This window comes from Oncorhynchus nerka, linkage group LG9a (genome assembly GCF_034236695.1).
Source record: "Oncorhynchus nerka isolate Pitt River linkage group LG9a, Oner_Uvic_2.0, whole genome shotgun sequence".
Classification (NCBI taxonomy): Eukaryota; Metazoa; Chordata; class Actinopteri; order Salmoniformes; family Salmonidae; genus Oncorhynchus; species Oncorhynchus nerka.
This window is the reverse complement of record NC_088404.1, coordinates 12,285,904-12,304,530: the sequence shown is the minus strand read 5'-3', so window position 1 is coordinate 12,304,530 and position 18,627 is coordinate 12,285,904.

The window sequence follows — 18,627 nt, the reverse complement described above, 5'->3', positions numbered from 1 at the left end:
ACACACACACAGAGTCAGACACCCCCAATGCTCTCTCTCCCCCCACAAACAACACCTGCCAAGACTAAGCAATGCCACAGTGACCACTTCATGAGGCCAGGGCAGAAGGCTCGGACTCTGGCCTTCATTTTCTGCTTTCTGAATCCCCCGAATCTCTTTAAAGTATTGAGGTGTTATCACACAGGCACACACACACACAAACAGTTTAAAAAGGAGGAGGGTTAGCGACTACGGGAGCTCAATATTTTATAGATTTATCTACATAGTTTTCCAAGTTCAAGTTCCTTGCATTCTCTAGTAAAACTCCTTCCCCTTTAATACAAAGGCCATTGTGAATTCACACTAAATATTTGTGGGGAATATTTACTGTAAATACCTTTTTTTAGTACCCATATATATAATATATCTGTTGCCACCCCGTGTTCTGAAATGTCTCTCCAGTCATCATCAGACCCACACATCTGGTCCCAAGGTGCCCCCCTCCAAGGTGTCCCCCCTGCATCAACTCAAGTCACATTGTAGATGCTTTTGCTGCAAAGAGGTGGGTGGAGAGATAAGAGCGTTTGCTAAATGACTCTCAGATGTTAAACATGTCAAATGCATAAAAGGGGATGGGTACATTTTGAAGCTACAGGGTGAAAAGATACATCAAAGACCGTTGGCTAAATCTGTTCCAGGCTCTGCCCCTATTTTCAATTTCAGTACAAAAGCTTCTGTGAATTCAAACTAAGAAAAAAAATATATATAAATAATAAAACAAATAAATAATATTTATTTAAAAAATACATTTTTGAAGAAATGAGACATAGAGAGAAAGGTAACAACAGTTGTTCCTCCTAGTTTCTCTCCTAGTACCACACTGAGTCTGACAAGCCGCTGAAAAATAGGACCAGCTCGAGTTTCACCCTTCAGAAAGAATGTGCTGTGAGGGGCTGTGACTGCTACCAACTACCAACCCTGTGGTCTAGCCCTGGCATGTTTGGTCTGGCTCTTCTGAAAACGATGTTGAGTGCCATTGAAGACCTAGCTAGGCAGGGTATGTACTGTACTGTACACCAAAGAGCTACTCTGAGTGTGTGTTCCAAATGGCACCCTATACCCTTTATAGTGCACTACTTTTAACCAGGGCCCATGGGGATCTTGTCAAAAGTAGTGCACAATATAGGGAATAGGGTGCCGTTTGGGACGCACACTGATTCTGACTGAGGGTGTTTCTACTCTGGAACTCTGGAGAACAGACTTCATCCACCAAGACCTAATAGTAGCACTGGTAATCAGTCTTAACCCGGGCCTCAACATCAAAGCATTTTCTCAGGGGCGGTTGGTTGGTGACTTTGGCGGGAATGCGTTTTTGATCATTGGCACTGGGACATTATAAACACCTGGTACTAGATTGGCATTATATGAAGGCTGCACACTAACTGCTGAAAGAAAGAAATGGCTTCAGGACGGACAGGAGTAACACTTAGTTTAAAGTGTCAATGAAAACAATAAAAGCTTTTAGGAGATACAGGACCAGCAGTGTTTGTTGTACAGTGAACACTTTGTTTGTTTTGAAACAAAAGTATACTATCCCAGCAGTGCCCTTTAGAAAAGAAAAGAAAGAAGATTATACACAGACTGAGACAAAAAAAACAATGAAAAATGGGCTGTGTGATGTCAATTTAATACAATGATGTTATTGTATTATAAACATATTATTCTCCCATAACACACAATTATACCTCATTCGGTCAATTCTGTTTTATAGTATACCAACTGTTCAGCGCTCACCTCCGGGCAGAACATCTCAAATCCTCAACCTCTCCTTTTATCAAAACCAGAAGCATTGGAAGCCGTCAGCCTAAGCAAGGCTGGTTCAGTTACATAGAGACATAAAGTCCCAACAGAGGAAGAAAAACACTCAAAGACAATTTGGTCAAAGCACCTGATCTCGACTGGAATGTATTAGGTGTCACCCCCCCATAGATGCTTGGTACCCTACCAAATTGTATTCCTTACACCGCTTCTGTCTTGCTATTGCACCTGTTCTGAATTTGCAGGAAGACAGAAAACACATACTATACACTAATGGGAGGAAGAGTATCACTCCGACTCAAATGACACCCTATCCTAATGGAAGCCCTCTGGGTCCTGGTCAAAAGTAGGGCACTATATAGGGAATAGAGTGGCGTTTGGGACACACCCTATGCCAATTAGAAAAAGGAGGTAAATCAGATCAAACCACCCAACATGCAGCATTCTCACTGTGAATTAATTCAAATTGATTTCCCCAGCAAGGCCAATATTTTTTGGTCCTGCCTGCCACTAAAAGTCGGGCGATTTATCATCCAAACATCCTAAGCTAGGGTGAGGGGTTTTGTGTATAGGTACTCTTGGACCTCAGGACCAGTGGGTGTGATGTCCGGCCAGAGATAATATGGCTGTCTTGCCAAGAGCCCAAGCTGTGAACGCTTGTCTGAGAGTTACCGTAAATCCTTCTGCCTGCACCACTAAGAAGCTCAGAAAGCCACAGCCCTGCTATTCGCCACCCCTGTGGTCCTTTACAGGTAGCCTAGACTGACTTACAGACTGAACTATGATCTCCCTCCTCCATTTGTAAAAGGGAGCATTGCAAGGACAGACAAAGCTCTCAATGGATAAAGAATACTTGACTTATTCTGTATTATTATCCATAGGTGAAACCATGAGCAACAACTTTGCCTCATGGATAATGAAAAAATAAAATAATTCAAAAGCTTCTCTCTTAAAAAATATACAGTTCCTTTGGAAAGTATTCAGACCCCTTGACTTTTTCCACATGTTGTTAAGTTACAACCTTGTTAAAAAAAAGTATTCAACTTCCTCATCAATCTACACACAATACCCCATAATGACATCACAATACCCCATAATAACATCACAATACCCCATAATGACATCACAATACCCCATAATGACAAAGCAAAAACAGGTTTGTAGAATTTTTTGCACATTTATTAAAAATGAAAAACAGAAATACCTTATTTACATAAGTATTCAGACCCTTTGCTATGAGACTCGAAATTGAGCTCAGGTGCATCCTGTTTCCATTGATCATCCTTGTTTCCATTGATGTTTCTACTCCTTGATTGGAGTCCACCTGTGATAAATTCAATTGTTTGGACATAATTTGGAAAGGCACACACCTGTCTATATAAGGTCCCACAGTTGACAGTGCATGTCAGAGACAAAAACCAAGCCATGAAGTCGAAGGAATTGTCCATAGAGCTCTGAGACAGGATTGTGTCGAGGCACAGATCTGGGGAAGGGTACTAAAACAATTCTGCAGCATTGAAGGTCCCCAAGAACACAGTGACCTCTATCATTCTTAAATGGAACAAGTTTGGAACCACGAAGACACTTCCTAGAGCTGGCCGCCCGGCCAAACTGAGCAATCGGGGAGAAGGGCCTTGACAAGGCACATGACAACCCACTTGGAGTTTGCCAAAAGGCACCTAAAGGACTCTCAGACCGTGAGAAACAAGATTCTCTGGTCTGATGAAACCTTTGGCTTTGGCCTGAATGCCAGCGTCACGTCTGGAGGAAACCTGGCACCGACCCTACGGTGACGCATGGTGGCGGCAGCATCATGCTGTGGGGATGTTTTTCAGAGGCAGGGACTGGGAGACTAGTCAGGATCGAGGCAAAGATGATTGAAGCAAAGTACAGAGAGAACCTTGATGAAAATCTGCTCCAGAGTGCTGAAGACCTCAGACTGGGGCGAAGGTTCACCTTCCAACAGGAGCACACAGCCAAAACAATGCAGGAATGGCTTCGGGACAAGTCTTTTTATATTGTGTGTATAGTAATAAAGCAAAAAAAACTGTAATGTAACAAAATGTGGAAAAAGACAATACTTTCCAAATGCACAGTATATATCTATATATATCTTGAAGCTGTCTTGAATTGGAGGGAGCACTATCCATGTAACAAATGATTGTATAAAGGGCATGCCACTTTCAGAAAGCCTGTCTCCCGTTTTAGTACAGATGTAGGATCTTAATTTGACCAGTTTCTCACAACAGTAAAATAATCATGCGTCAAAATTATTATAATTAATAATTAATGTATTTGTGTCGGGATTAATTAATTTCTAGTATTACAAATGTTAAAGTGGAAATTACAAAGTTTAGAAACCTTTTTAAACCTTGAATACACTACAACTTTACATTTTCTGTTATGCAGGAAATTTCCTACAACAACAGAGTGATCAAATTAAGATCCTACATCTGTAGCTGCTTGGTTCAGTCAATGGATCGTTGTTTGCTTCCTCTCGCAATTGTTTCTGGAATTACTCTTTGTGTACACAAGTGTTTTCTTTGGCATTTTCATACAAATGGTCTATATAGCATTCCTGGGTTGCAAACGTTTTGTCAAGTACACCTGTTGGAAAAACCTTTTAAAATGTGTTTGGGTATCCTGAGATGCAGCAAATATCCTTGTTTCATAGAAAGAGAGGGAAAGTAAGAAAAATCATAATAATACTAATATTAACAATAATTGTACTAGTTGATTCGAAAAGCTCCGAAAATATATCTGTATTATGAAATTGTATCTGCTGCAATTTGTCACCAAGTTCTAATGCTAACTGTATATTATCAGCGTTTGCTGCTGATGATTGTACCTTCTGCTATTTGCTATTTGATTTGATTTCTATGTGATTTATGTGATTTATTTTTATTTATTTGTGTCTTTCTAATTGTTATAAAAAATGACAATAATAATATTATTATTTTCTAAGTGCACCTGTTTCCCTAGTTCATTTGACTTATTACTTCAGGAATTCAATTGTCATGGTATAATCGAGGGAGAACCTCAGATTTCAGATGCTCTCTATTTCTGTGACTTATATTAGAGATCACTCATGGCACACTGGCTCTGCATGGGAACTAAGGACGCGAAACAAGGAATTACCCAACTTTCAGTCCTTTGGATATCAAAGCCTGCCGTTTGGGAGGTAGGGTAGGAGGACAGGTAAGGTCCAACACTGCCCCCACCAGGAGTTATCATCCCAGCAGGGTCCCAGGATCGAACCCTCCATCCCGACCTGTCGCTGCCTGGTCCTCAACCCCAAGCCATAGGGACAGAGAGGGAAGGTAGGGAGGTGGCAGATTGGGAAAGCTAGGGGAGGTGGAGGTCTTAATCAGGACGAGAGAGACAGCACACCCTAGCTGCGTGTAACTAACTGCCATAACTGCACAGTGAATCCTTTCGCTCGCTGTCACGCCATCCTGCGACCACAGGATTGCAGTGTTTACTTAACAGCCGGTGCATAAGAGAAAGGTTGTATTCCAAATGGCACCCTATTCCCTATGTAGTGCGCTACTTTTGACCAGGGCCCATAGACCCTATTCCCTATGTAGTGCGCTACTTTTGACCAGGGCCCATAGACCCTATTCCCTATGTAGTGCACTACTTTTGACCAGGGCCCATAGACCCTATTCCCTATGTAGTGCACTACTTTTGACCAGGGCCCATAGACCCTATTCCCTATGTAGTGCACTACTTTTGACCAGATTCCTATGGGCCCTGGTAAAAAAAAAAAAAGTGCACTATATAGCGAATAGAGTTCATTTTGGACGGACCTAAAAAGGGAAGACCACCGGCAGTTGCCACCCGTCGGGCACTGGGCAGGACCTGGGGCTCATCTTTGTTGAACGTGGCTGTGGTACCTGGCTGCCTCTCACCTCCCACTGGGCAGCCCGGACTGGAGACTATATTTAGCAACAAACTGAAAAAGAAAAACCCTCTCATTCTTAAAAAAGCTTTCTGTTTATGTTTCCATTGAGGCAGGCTGGGGGTTTAAAAGAGGTGAGAGGAGAGGAGGAGAGGTGAGACACTGGGCTGCACTCTGATGCTCTGACTAAGTGGTGATTTGATTTGCACAGGGTGGTGGTGGTGGTGATGATGGTGCAGATCAGTTTTTTCCCCCGCAGCATTCACGTGTAGATGTTGTGTCTGTACTGCAGGCAGTCACTCTCTGGTTAGAGCTAGATCCTCTCCAAGCTCATCTCTTTTCCTAAGCTGAGTACAAAAGCACAGGACCAGCCCGCACAATAAAATAAGCCTTAGACAACTTATTTCAAGAAATTGAAGGGACACATCCTGGACACATTTACATTACATTTCTTCTTCTTCTGTACATCCTGTCCAACAACATCGCATTTAAAGTGGCTGATTTTACATGTTGTAAGGTGTTTAAAATAACAAATATAATGGAATCGTTGGAGAGGAAAGTCAGGGGTTTGCAGCTCATTGAGCCACTGAGAGTCTTCAACCAAAACCACAGAAAATACCTGCTTTTAAAAGAAAGGGCTGAGGACAGCGACCAGTGTTGTCTTTCCTGCGAAACTTAAGTAAAAATAAATGAAAATAAAACTATTATTCTGCTCCAACCTCCCCAACATGTTTCGACGTCTGTCTTTCATAGGGATCGGGAGAAAGGAGACATTTGTCAGACATTCTTGGTCATTGGACAATAAAGTAATCTTATATTTCTAAGTTCTCAATCCATCTTTATAAGGATCGGATGGGATGCAGCAGTTTCTTTAAGGAGGACATTTCTTTAAGATATAAGTTCCATGTTCTTGTTCACCCCTACACTGGGGTGATCTAATGTATGTGCGCTCCAGTCGAGAGACAATCCCTCTTTTCATGCCTCGCTTTCTTTCCATGTTTGATTCAGTGGTTCAGTGGGTGGTAAGACTCACAGTAAGAGCCTCACTGTGATTGGGGATGAGGAAGTTTGGCCTGGGAGCATGTTCCAATCCAAGGTGAGTAGGTGGCCTACCTACCGACGTAACTTATGGGAGATGACTGGTGTGTTCTGTTCACTCACTGCCATTAGTCTAAGTGCAGTAGTGTCAGTTAACTCGCCACTGGCACCAGGAGCACCAGGACTACTTAATGCCAGATGGAGGGAGCTGTCCTTGAAGTCTTCACAAGCAAGACATAGAGAAACAAACCCTTTATTCAGTAGAGGAGAGCGTAGAAAAAAAAGCGGATATCTTAGCAAGGTTACCACAAAGTGTAGGTTAAATCCCACATAGGAAAAGGGAGGGATAAAGGAGATGGGGGGGGGGGGGACTTCCAATTCCATTCCAGAAGTGTATAAAAAAACACAATTTGGATGTTGCTGACTGTAATTTTTTATTGCGTTCAAAATACAGGCTGAGATATAAAACAAAGCGGTGGTTGTCACGCTAAAGGGTCCTGCTGCTGAAGAGGTGTCGAATTATTGTACCTCAGCTGGATACGTGGGTGTTGGAAGCCAGGGGGTGAGGATGGAGCCAAACCCAGTAGACTTTGGCACATCGGTCCCCTCACCGCTGGCACGGATCAACCTTGCTCGCTGTGAGGCTTCAGACCATCGATAGGCCTCTGGTGGATTGGCAACCGACTACTACCGAGAAACCATGAAACCCATGTAAGGGCTTCACTGACTGACTCCCAAATATTGATCTATGATGAAGAGGATCATTGTATTGGAAAACAAGTAAACATGACAACAACACTTGTCACTTCCTGTTGTAGGCTTATCTCCACCCAATCCCCTTGGACCTGACACTTACAATGACATAACACTTCTTCTATGTTACAAATAGGTCAACACTAAACTAGAGAGAGGCCCGCCCAAACAGTACAAGGAAGGAATGAAAAGTTTACGTTTTCAGGATTATATAAATAAAATAATAGCGGGAAAAATGCTATGCTGTTTTACCAGAGCGTGTGTTTTACCACAGGGTGTGTTTTACCACAGGGTGTGTTTTACCAGAGCGTGTGTTTTACCAGAGCGTGTGTTTTACCACAGGGTGTGTTTTACCAGAGCGTGTGTTTTACCACAGGGTGTGTTTTACCACAGGGTGTGTTTTACTAGAGCGTGTGTTTTACCAGAGCGTGTGTTTTACCACAGGGTGTGTTTTACCAGAGCGTGTGTTTTACCAGAGCGTGTGTTTTACCACAGGGTGTGTTTTACCAGAGCGTGTGTTTTACCAGAGCGTGTGTTTTACCAGAGCGTGTGTTTTAACACAGGGTGTGTTTTACCAAAGCGTGTGTTTTACCAGAGGGTATCTTTTAACACAGGGTGTGTTTTACCAGAGGGTATGTTTTACCAGAGCGTGTGTTTTACCAGAGCGTGTGTTTTACCACAGGGTGTGTTTTACCAGAGGGTATCTTTTAACACAGGGTGTGTTTTACCAGAGGGTATGTTTTACCAGAGCGTGTGTTTTACCAGAGCGTGTGTTTTACCACAGGGTGTGTTTTACCAGAGCGTGTGTTTTACCAGAGCGTGTGTTTTACCACAGGGTGTGTTTTACCAGAGCGTGTGTTTTACCACAGGGTGTGTTTTACCACAGGGTGTGTTTTACTAGAGCGTGTGTTTTACCAGAGCGTGTGTTTTACCACAGGGTGTGTTTTACCAGAGCGTGTGTTTTACCAGAGCGTGTGTTTTACCACAGGGTGTGTTTTACCAGAGCGTGTGTTTTACCAGAGCGTGTGTTTTACCAGAGCGTGTGTTTTAACACAGGGTGTGTTTTACCAGAGCGTGTGTTTTACCAGAGGGTATCTTTTAACACAGGGTGTGTTTTACCAGAGGGTATGTTTTACCAGAGCGTGTGTTTTACCACAGGATGTGGTTTACCAGAACTTGTGTTTGCCTGCCTTGGCACATTGCATGAGCTTTAGACAGCTCGGAACTGAATGAAAGCTAATGACTGGACCAAACCTGTTCTGATAAATTCCTTTGAGTAAGCAAACTCTTGTTTAAGTAAGTACATACAGTACATTTATACAACGTTTTGTTTATTTTTGGAGGGTTCATCCATACCAACGATCAAATCAAATCACATTTATTTATATAGCCCTTCGTACATCAGCTGATATCTCAAAGTGCTGTACAGAAACTCAGCCTAAAACCCCAAACAGCAAGCAATGCAGGTGTAGAAGCACGGTGGCTAGGAAAAACTCCCTAGAAAGGCCAAAACCTAGGAAGAAACCTAGAGAGGAACAAGGCTATGTGGGGTGGCCAGTCTTCTTCTGGCTGTGCCGGGTGGAGATTGTAACAGAACATGGCCAAGATGTTCAAATGTTCATAAATGACCAGCATGGTCAAATAATAATAATCACAGGCAGAACAGTTGAAACTGGAGCAGCAGCACGGCCAGGTGGACTGGGGACAGCAAGGAGTCATCATGTCAGGTAGTCCTGAGGCATGGTCCTAGGGCTCAGGTCCTCCGAGAGAGAGAGAGAAAGAAAGAGAGAATTAGAGAGAGCATAGGTAAATTCACACAGGACACCGGATAGGACAGGAGAAGTACTCCAGATATAACAAACTGACCCTAGCCCCCCAACACATAAACTACTGCAGCATAAATACTGGAGGCTGAGACAGGAGGGGTCAGGAGACACTGTGGCTCCATCCGAGGACACCCCCGGACAGGGGGTACAACCCAAACAGGGTTGGCGCTGTCGATAAGCAAGGCAGTGACGAAACTGGCAAGACCATTGATGGCCTTGAGTGTAAACCACCCCCCATAACCATTCAGTTAGACTATCCTCTTTATTTAACTTCTTTACTCAATTACAATTTCTTGTTTTGCTGAAAAAGCAGTACTATTATAATTTGTTCCATCTTTGCTGTAGTCAAAAGTATGTGTTTCTTTCTGTGGCCTATTGCAACTTCCCAATACCAGATTACCGGTGCTGGGGAGAAGAGAACAACCTATAGTTTAACTGGTAATTTAACTAAGTATTGCAGTAGTTTGGTGGTAGTTGCACTAAATTCAAATCTTGGGTAGTGTTTTTAGTAGTTAATAACTTTTTTGCCATGTAGCGGTGTAGCTAACTACTGGAACTACACACTACTTTTTTTGTTGCAAAAATCAAATATGGGTTTTTATGTTTAATAGGCCAAATTACACATTCTGTTAACTCAGATCTGACTCCAGAGTGACCAGTTCTTGCAATGTGTAGTCAGATTTCAGATTTAAATATATTTGGATGTACTTTGGATGCAGTGAACTTCTTTTTCAAAGTAACTTTAGTTAAGTAAACTATATTTTTCTCAATGGTAGCTATAGTGTAGGTTAACTTCTTCCAGTAATTGGTAGCTTGGTAAACTATATTTTTCTCAATGGTAGCTATAGTGTAGGTTAACTTCTTCCAGTAATTGGTAGCTTGGTAAACTATATTTTCAGAGTGTCTTCCCCAAAACTGCAGACCACCAATACCAGACATTTTTTTTCTCATGCTCTAGAGATGAATTGAAAGCATTCATGTTTCATACACGGAACCTTGGAAAAATACTTTTCAACACTGACTTCCGTTTCACTGGGAGACCTTTATTATTTTTTTAACATAGAACTGTAGAATAAAGGAACATTCTTTTAAGGTGGCGATGTCCGATTTCCTCTATAACATTCAATGCTCCGTTTCAAAGTGCTTACTATTGCTTCTCTATGCAAACAACTCACTTCACGCTGTCCACTCTGATTGTGGGTGGGCAGTGGGCACCCATAGTTTCAACTGACTGACCAAATAAATCTGATCATTTTAAAACACATATTGAGAGTCTATGCTTGGCTTGTGATTCATGATCTGCTTTAAAATTAGAAAAAAATACATTATCGACATCTTTATTCCTTACGATCAAGATCATATTTTTTTCATATAATATAATCTCTTCAACTACACATGTAGGCAAAGGTCTCCAGCCATGCACCCCTGACAAGACTTTTATTATTAGCTATGGTAGATCCACTCTTCATCCACTTTCCATCCAATCTCCAATTCATTTCTTAATTGAACATTTAGGCTGAAGCTATGCTAAAAAGGGGAGAGTGGGGTACGTTTAGGTGTTTTTTTAAAATTCAGCATCACTCCCTCAAGGGAAATATAGTATTCTTTCTAACAAAGATGTCTACATATATTTCAGGATGTTATGTATCCCTGGAAATAATCAGAATCCATGTAAATATGACAGTTTTGAAAACATAGCTTGTTCATAAAAAGTGGTCACCCCCGGGTATGAGGTAAGTTGAGCCGCTGGACAGGGTAAATTAAGACACCTACACATGTATGTATTGAATGAATATGACCCCTACCTTTTAAAAACCATGTCTATCTTTATTTCCCAAACACAATTCAACACAATCACAACCACTTTTTTGTCTTTTAATCATTTGAATCAGATTTTTAGCATTGTTTTAACACCTAACAAAAACTTAACACAAGCCAGGCCCTGTTATTACCTCTTATCCCATCGATAATGCCTTGCCTTACGCCTGGGAAGAAAACACTTCAATTTGCTCAACTTGCCATTGGCTCAACTATTGGTTCAACTTACCACGTAGCCATTGTCTCTCCTTACCCCAAGGCAAACATTTTGACTATATTAGCCCACACAGCTACAAGGATGCATTTTCATGCTAGGTTTAGGACCTCATATTGAAGCTTATAGAGACCCTGACTTATGTAGAGAACAATCTACTTTGGTTAAGATACAAGCATCATGAAACCTCTAACATGAATTTCACTTGGTAAAAATCTGTTTTTTGGACCTAACTTGCTGACCACTTTTTCCATGTAGATTCCCACTGGGCACAGATGTCAGTTCATTTGGTAGAGTTGTCAACTAACGTGAATTCAATGTGAAATCAAGAAAACATTTCACCATATCATTGGATTTAGGTCAAAAGTTGGTAATAAAAAAATACAAAATGCCCTTTCGTTGATTACTTTATGCAAATCCAATCAGTTTTCCACGTTGATTGAATGTCATCACATTATTTTGGTTGAAATGATGTGGAAACAATGTTGATTCAACCAGTTTTTGCCCGGTGGGTTCTTCCTTCACAGACTCCATGAAATGATGACTTCTTCCTAAATATTTGGTCAAATCATAAATGTTGTTTATGGTTTCCTAGAAGCAAGGGTGGCTCAATTTACCCATTTGGCTCAACTTACCCCACTCTCCCCTACAGTGAAATGATAAACACATTGAGATGTTGACATCTCCCTCGATCTGGCCCAGTGTGACTGGGAGTGCTGCTTGTGTTTCTACTGAATGCTGGTTGATTTATTAGGTAGGGTTAACAGTGAGGCTCCAGACTCCAGGACGACTGGTGGCCTGCTCCGATGGAGGGTAGTCTTGGGTTCAAATTCTATTTCAAATATTTCAAATGCCTGCCAGTAGTGCCAGATAGTGCCAGGGTTTGCCGTTTTGGGGCTATTCTATTGGACTGTTAAGCCAGGTGCACTCAATCTAGCCCAGCTCAATCTAGCCCAGCTCAATCTAGCCCAGCTCAATCGTGGCCAGCTAAAGGATTTGAAATGCATTGTATTTGAACCTCAGTCTGCTGCTCCGGTAGAGGGCTGCTGGGCCAGGCTGGTGAGCTCAGTCCAGGCATCAAGGATGGAGAGGAGAGGATGGAGAGAGAGAGATGGAAACGGACAGAGCCAGAGGGCAGGCTGATGCCATGGCTGCCACCGGCACATCACAGCACAGGAGTCTTTTGAGAAAAGTATTTTGCTCTTTGGCTTTTCCACGCATCCGCCGTGGCAGTTGGTTCGGTGTTCATTCAACCATGTGAAGCGACCGGTGGGCAGCGCTTAAGAGACAGAGCAGAAGCTGGTCTGACTGCTTGCCCTGCCTGACTGAGGGTTCCTGGGCCAAGTTAAGCACGGAAATATTTATTTCCTGTTCATTCAAGAGCCTTCCAGGTTACCCTCTCTCTGTTCATCCTGAGGTACCGGCCAGCCACTCGGTTCAACCGTGTCAGTCAGCCACAGGACTGTAGGCTATGTATGGTCAACTGGGTTCGTGGCTTGGTTAAACCATGTAACGGCAGGTAGCCAGGCAGTTAGAGAGGCGAGCCAGCAACTGGAACTGGACGGTTTGCCAGTTTAAATCCCTGGTCTGACAGGAACAAATCTGTCAGGAAGTGAGTTGGCAGGGTTGCTGGTATCAATTCCTAGATGCCATTGCCTGCTGTTGTGTCCCTGAGCAAGGCACCTACAACCCACCCTCACAACAGCTCCCCGTTGTCCCAGTGTGGCAGCCCCCCACACTGCCAAGTAAAACCAACTGTATTTGTATGTGTGTCTTTCAAAGGGGTTGGGTTAAAAAGCAGAAGTAACATTTTTGGTTGGACCTTGTGTGCAATTCACCAATAAAGTGATCTCAATCTTAATGTAGGTCGGCCATATTAATTGATGTTTGTTCAGTGAAGGTTTGAGACATGGTTAAACCATGGTTAGGTGAAGGGTTTAACTGTTTGTCTGAATTACCGTTGAGAATTTCAGTGATATGTTGCTTACACATCTGTTGTTCCTTTTCAATAACATTTAGCATGCTCAGAATCTCCATTAAAATAACTTTACAGTCCAGGACTAGGAGTAATCTCTGTCCCGGAAACAGGCCCATAGAATTTAATCAAAGACTCTTTAGCTATGGCTATTATATCAGCTGTCGCCTACATAAGGAGACATTCACTTAGCAGGGTGGTTTTTTGTTGGCCAGAGTAAAAGTTCCCTTAATTGTGCTGCAGGTATTGAGTTGCTGAGGGACGCTGGGAGGCTGAACTGCATAAGGTTGTCTCGGAGAGCCAGGTCTGTGCTGGGGGACACGAGATGGATTTATGTTTGGTCAGGGCTGCTGGGCTGGTGATTGTGTTTGGCGTACAGCACTGTAGCTCTCCTGGCACCGGCTAAGCTTAGGTATGCACATAGGGCCCGTGATCTCTTAAATTACAGCAAGGGGGATAAAAGATTTACAGGGTTGAAAGCTCTAACTCCTGTACTAATGTCTACTGGGATGTGAGCTGGTCAGGGGTAACTTTAGGCCGTGTATTCAAAAAGTGTCTCAGAGTAGGAGTGCTGATCTAAGATCAGATCCTCTTTGTCCATGTAATCTTATTGATTATGATCCTTGATGGTAAAACTGATCCAATGTCAGAACTCAGTGAGTCTTTTGTGAATATGGGCCTAGATCTTGAATATGTATTGGGTAGTGTTGACCCTTGCATAGTATTTATTAGATATGACTCCATTACACTAGGAATAGACGTTTCGTTCACACTTCAGTTTTCCTCTAAAGGGTGCTAATTTTAAAAACTCACAAAAGCTCTGACGAAGGCCGTGAGGTCGATACGTAAAGCTTATTAAAGAGCAGTGATACCACCAAGAGCAGTGATACTACCAAGAGCAGTGATATTACCAAGAGCAGTGATACTATCAAGAGCAATGATACTATCAAGAGCAGTGATACTACCAAGAGCAGTGATACTACCAAGAGCAGTGATACTATCAAGAGCAGTGATACTACCAAGAGCAGTGATACTATCAAGAGCAGTGACACTATCAAGAGCAGTGATACTACCAAGAGCAGTGACACTATCAAGAGCAGTGACACTATCAAGAGCAGTGATACTACCAAGAGCAGCGATACTACCAAGAGCAGTGATACTACCAAGAGCAGTGACACTACCAAGAGCAGTGATACTATCAAGAGCAGTGATACTGTCAAGAGCAGTGATACTATCAAGAGCAGTGATACTGTCAAGAGCAGTGATACTATCAAGAGCAGTGATACTACCAAGAGCAGTGATACTACCAAGAGCAGTGACACTACCAAGAGCAGTGATACTACCAAGTGCAGTGATACTACCAAGAGCAGTGATACTACCAAGAGCAGTGACACTACCAAGAGCAGTGATACTGTCAAGAGCAGTGATACTACCAAGAGCAGTGATACTATCAAGAGCAGTGATACTACCAAGAGCAGTGATACTACCAAGAGCAGTGATACTACCAAGAGCAGTGACACTACCAAGAGCAGTGATACTGTCAAGAGCAGTGATACTACCAAGAGCAGTGACACTGTCAAGAGCAGTGATACTGTCAAGAGCAGTGATACTACCAAGAGCAGTGATACTACCAAGAGCAGTGATACTATCAAGAGCAGTGACACTATCAAGAGCAGTGATACTACCAAGAGCAGTGATACTACCAAGAGCAGTGATACTACCAAGAGCAGTGACACTACCAAGAGCAGTGACACTACCAGGAGCAGTGATACTGTCAAGAGCAGTGATACTACCAAGAGCAGTGACACTACCAAGAGCAGTGATACTATCAAGAGCAGTGATACTACCAAGAGCAGTGACACTACCAAGAGCAGTGATACTACCAAGAGCAGTGACACTACCAAGAGCAGTGATACTACCAAGAGCAGTGATACTACCAAGAGCAGTGACACTACCAAGAGCAGTGACACTACCAAGAGCAGTGATACTACCAAGAGCAGTGACACTACCAAGAGCAGTGATACTACCAAGAGCAGTGATACTACCAAGAGCAGTGACACTACCAAGAGCAGTGATACTACCAAGAGCAGTGATACTACCAAGAGCAGTGACACTACCAAGAGCAGTGACACTACCAAGAGCAGTGACACTACCAAGAGCAGTGATACTACCAAGAGCAGTGACACTACCAAGAGCAGTGTGCCGGTTTCTTCTTTTTTCTAATTGTATTCAACTGTTACCATGCACCTGCAAAAAATATATCTCAGATGTGCGAGTGCCTTTTGAATTTTGAATGCTCTAAATTACCTAACACGTCATGCCATACCCTGCCGGTGGCCTTGACAGGGATTTAAAAATAATAATGTTTTATTCCTTTAGAGACTTGAAAGTTCATCTAACATTTGTCTGAACTGAAGCAACCCAGTGCAGTGCACACAAACATGAGCTGTGTTTTCTGTATTCGACAGCCAAACAAAACTGGTATAAAACATTTTTTAAAACTATAATAACAATAATGCAAGTATATGGGGCACTTAGTTGGTATGGTGCCAATGAGTGGAGAGCCATATGAGCATCAACAGATCGGCCAAGAGAGAATCTCAGTTTCCCCTGCAGAGAGAAATGTCTACAACTAAGTGTGTGTCCTTTATGTACAGTTAGTTTGAATTGTCAACAGACGTAAATATACTGTGTGAGCAGCAGACTGAGTTGATCCACTACTGGATGGCTGGATGGCTGTTCTTAGGCCAGGACACACAAATCTCCTCTTCAGCTCATGTGAAACGAAACGCAGTCAGAGTGCCGGCGCCCGCATCCTACCCTCCCTCCCACCCTCCCTCCATCCTAGCTCCGTACCTCCCTCTGGAACAGGAAACGACAAGGTCTGATCTTAATTAGCTTGGCAGTTATGAATAACATCCTTAGTGGATTAAGGGGATTGTTGTTGTTGTAGGTTTGTGTAGGGAGCAGGGAAAATGTCTCAACAACCAACCATTCTGATTCAGTTATTGTATAGTGTTGGTACACACACATGCACACACACACACCTTGAGTGTGTATCCAGTGCCACGGAACTGTTGAAACCCACCCAGGCATGATCAGGATCACACAAGGGGCCATATTCAATCAAACATCAAACCCGGTAAATGGGAGATTTGGGATATCAGAAAACAAGTTAGTAGATTACCTGTAGGTTACACACATAACGAACATAGTGTAAAGAATGTGGACTCCACTTGTAAACTCTATTCCTTGTGCAATGTACCCAGGGCCACCCCTAGCCTTTTGGGGGCCCTAAGCGATTTTTGTTTGGAGGGGCCCCACCTCACGGGCATAACATTACCGTGCCCCCACCCCTCTTGGCAGTGGATACTTTTTTTCAGTGTTAAATGTATTTCCTGCAACTCTGCACATTTTGCCATCGGGTGTAGAGAAAATGTTTTCGTTTTATAACTAATTTCATGCAATTCTACACATTTTGGTATGAGGTGAAGAACTGCTGATGCACTACCAAATTTTGCATCTTGTGTTTTCTACTTTTGCAACTCTCAACAATAAATTGAGACTCAGAGTGAGTTCGGCCACTGGGCCCTACGCGTAGTCTGCATATAGGCAGAGGCGGCACTGAATGTACCTGGCTGTCTCCGTGCAAAATATAAAAGTGCTTTCATCAAGTTCAACCATTTACATTTTACATCTTCTATCAATTTCACCAGTATTTATTTTGTTGTGTCAGTGGAATTGGATCAGACACATTCACTGGGAGGTAAAAGGTTGAGTTTTCCTATGCTCCTAACGCAGCGGCGGTTGGCTCGATTGGGATTCAGAAATGCTTAAAATCCAAGATAAACTGGACCAAGGACAGAGTCTTATGTTCAACATTTTTCCAAATGATCAAAAAATTCATTGGATCTTTGAGTTGGATTTCAGTCAAGACCTCATCCGAGTCCCCACCCATCATGCTGTTACATTCTTGAATATGGAGACTTTCTGAGTATATGAATCTTATCTGGGCTCATCTGAGACTGTACAACTGTAATTATAAGGTTTATAATAATGTTATGCCTCTCTATGACACACTTAGTCACGATAATACTAGGATCATAATAACGTGTTGTAAGTGTGTCATAAAAGTCAAGTCTTATAATGCATTATACCTACAGGCTTTAAGTGAAATGTTACCAAACTCCACACACTAACTATATAGGTCACAGAAAGCCTAAACATCTCCCATATCTGGAGACAAACAAATTCACTGACAAAGCTAAAAGATGACAATCAAATACTCTGCATGCTCAGATGAAGGTCTTCATGACTGAAAGCTTGAACTTTAGACTCATTGAATGTGCATTGATCTAAGTGCGCAGAGACTCTTCTACAATTTAATCAGGTGGGGAAATATGAGAGAGGTTCAGTAAGAACACTATTGAAACACCTTTATCTAGCCTCAAGAGGTTACAAACATTCATCCCAAAATATATATTATTAGCTATTCACAATCACTGTATGGTACTGTAGCCTAAGAGAGCAATGTCCTTATACAGTATTTCATTTTTACATGAACTCATTTTGAAAACGTGAACGTTGATAATTGCAGTCTCCACTTTGATCATTTTTCAGAGGGCACGACTGATATGCTTAAGGAGGTACTTCCTGTGATTCTTGGCCCGCCGCGTATTTTCTGTGTAAATGACATACAAAGAAAACTTAAGAGGTGTTTCTCAAGGGCTCAACATTTTTTATGCTTACACCCCATTGGCAAGTCGGCTATGGAAAACCTGAACTATAAACTTCAAGCACTGTATTCTGTGTGGTTTGAGGCTGAAGGCTGAGGTGAGCTGGGGATCCATTGCTTGGTTTCTACGGTAGCAGCAGCATCCCAGAAAGGCCAGGGTTGTGTCCCAAATGGCTCTCTATTCCCGGTATAGTGCACCACTTTTGACCAGGGCCCAATGGGCTCCAGTGCACTATAGGGAATACGGTGCCATTTGGGATGCAGCCCAGGTCTAGGGGCAACACTCTGCCACCTCAAACCACTGTCGCCATGGCATCATAGGGCCTTCACCACCACAGAGTTTAAAGGCTTGGCAACTGGCATGCCCTGAAGACTGGAGCCAGACAGTGGTCAAAAATATTTTTCTATGACTGTGCTCTCTCTCTCTCTCTCTCGCTCTCTCTCAGCTGGTCAAATTAGCCATGGGCATTTATTTCCTTGTGAGATAAGGAGTGACCTCTTATCTTACCTTAATTTATCATTTATACTTCAGAACGATCTGACCAGCGTGTACATTATGTTAAGAATATT